At 44.0% G+C, this 2,500-nt stretch overlaps 1 pseudogene; it reads right to left on the reverse strand.

Moving 5' to 3' along the window:
- Nucleotides 1-2,500, reverse strand: part of LOC123483262 — a 98,980-nt pseudogene that overhangs the window by 77,737 nt on the left and 18,743 nt on the right.

Below are 2,500 nucleotides of genomic sequence, written 5' to 3' on the forward strand. Positions count from 1 at the left end.
AGTAGAATACAGTAGATTACAGTAGAGCAGGGGCGCAAAAATTGCATTTTTGTCCCCCAGTTTTATCATTGGAATGTGATACAAAACGAGGCAACGGTGTGCTTTAGGACCATGCGGACGCCTCTGAGCGGTGGGGTAGGCTGTTTGGAGTGTTTATCCGACTGGATAAACATTTTAAAAAATGAAACAAATATTATGTCCCCCCCACAGAATAGAATACAGTAGATTACAGTAGATTACAGTAGATTACAGTAGGTTACAGTAGATTACAGTAGATTACAGTGGTAAATGCACAGCTGAAGAGGGTAAAACTAATATCAGCATTCAAACAATACTGTATGTTTCCTGACTGTGTTTTTTCTGGGATGCTAATTCTCTATTGCTAGTTAACTGATGACAGTGCATTGTGTGTACAGTGGTGCTCTACCGTTAACACAAAGACCCTCAGATGTGGAGAACTGGTACTGTGAGGATCAGCCTGATACTGCTATTACAACTACTGCTGCTACAGCACACACACACACACACACACACACATGCAAACACAGGCCTCATGTGTTTCACATGGTTGACTCTGGTTAGGGTTCAGTGGTACATGCAAGTAGTGTGCCTCATGTTCTAATGATGTTGTCGGGAGAGACGGAGAGAGGGGGATGAGGGAGGAGAGGAGGGGGTGCTTATCTTCCTCCCTCCGCTGCGTTTCTCTTAATTAAAACTCCTATCAGTAGCTTTGAAGTTAATGAGTGAGTTTGGTTCTGTAAAAAAAAGAATGAAAGAAAGAGAGAGAAAACGCAGGGCTGATATGTATTTGTGATGCATCACGATGCAACGCACAACCTTTGATTTGCTATTATTAGACACCATGTTAAACGTGTGTTATTGAATTGGAGCTGTAAGAGCATGAAGGCGGTTGATTATTGTTGTTGTGTGAACTGTTGTACAACCTTTGTCTTCAGTGTTTTTTTTACATGCAACAACCAACTCAAAGGAGCAAAACAAGTCAGAATATGTAAGTGATAAAGGATAATGACTCAAATGTAAATGTACACGCAGTGCAGCTCATTCTCCATTATGGAATGTGAATGAATTTAATCTTATCACTGGCTGGTGTTCACGGCTCCTTCTGATTTCTCTCTCTCTCTCTCTCTCTCTCTCTCTCTCTCTCTCTCGCTCTCGCGTCTCTCTCTCGCGCCCTCGCCTCTCTCTCTCTCTCTCTCTCTCTCTCTCTCTCTCCGCCTCGCTCTCTCCTCTCTCTCTCTCTCTCTCTCTCTCTCTCTCTCTCTCTCCTCTCTCTCTCTCTCTCTCTCTCGCTCTCTCTCTCTCTCTTGCTTTCTCTCTCTCTCTCTCTTGCTCTCTCTCACTCTCTCTCTCTCCTTGTCCCCTCTCCTTCTTTCTCTTCAATCCCTCCCCTTCCCTCAGTCACTCTTTCTATTTCCTCTCCCTTTCTATCTCTCTCTTTACCTCTCTCTCTCTCCCTCCATCTCTATCTCTCTCTCTCTCTTTCTCTCTCTCTCCATGCCTCTATCGCTCTCTGTCTCTCGCTCTTCGCTCTGGGTGCTTTCAGTCCTCTCAGATTACAGTTGAATATTACAGGCCGTGACCAATCTCCAATTAACCAAATGTTGCCGGGGTATACTATCACCCATGACTCCTTTCATGGCCCTTTAAATGTATTTTCAGGCGCTGGAATATTTTCGGTGCACTTCAGAATATGGTTGGCTGTTAAAACCAAACCCCCTCACTTTTTGACTTCGCACCAATGGAAGCTTAACCCAAATAAATCAATCTCACTGTAATGTATTCAAAATAAGCGAAGATGTATTAACAGAAACCCAAGTAGTATTTCAATCAAGTAAATTACTGCCTCGGTTCCACTTTTGAAAGGCTGACCGATGCGTTTTAGTCTTCATTTTGGCTAATAAAGAATCTGACACATTTTTAGCATTAAAATGAATGAAGCTTTGACAACGTTCCACAATCCACCGGTCAACGTGTCTGAGCCAGAGCACATCCGCACATTTCTCCCCTTTGTATGATTCCTCTCTGAGATGCCTTGGCAGCCTTGCCTGTGTGACATTTGTTATGTATCTATTATGATGTTAATGGGTCGCTTCTCACACTCATGTCCATATGCCGTCATTCCTTTAAATGATAATTGGAAAATAATTAGAGGCTAAAAGGTTTATTTTCTCTCCAAACAGTTTGGGAGGAATAAATCACGGTGGCAGCAAGGCAGCGAGGAGAGAGCTAGAGCCATGATACTAACCACTGCTGCCTGCTGCAGCCTGAGAGAGAGAGAGAGAGAGAGAGAGAGAGAGAGAGAGAGAGAGAGAGAGAGAGAGAGAGAGAGAGAGAGAGAGAGAGAGAGAGAGAGAGAGAGAGAGAGAGAGAGAGAGAGAGAGAGAGAGAGAGAGAGAGAGGAGAGAGAGAGAGAGAGAGAGAGAGAGAGAGAGAGAGAGAGAGAGAGAGAGAGAGAGAGAGAGAGAGAGAGAGAGAGAGA

This window comes from Coregonus clupeaformis, unplaced genomic scaffold (genome assembly GCF_020615455.1).
Source record: "Coregonus clupeaformis isolate EN_2021a unplaced genomic scaffold, ASM2061545v1 scaf0054, whole genome shotgun sequence".
In the NCBI taxonomy this organism is placed as follows: Eukaryota; Metazoa; Chordata; class Actinopteri; order Salmoniformes; family Salmonidae; genus Coregonus; species Coregonus clupeaformis.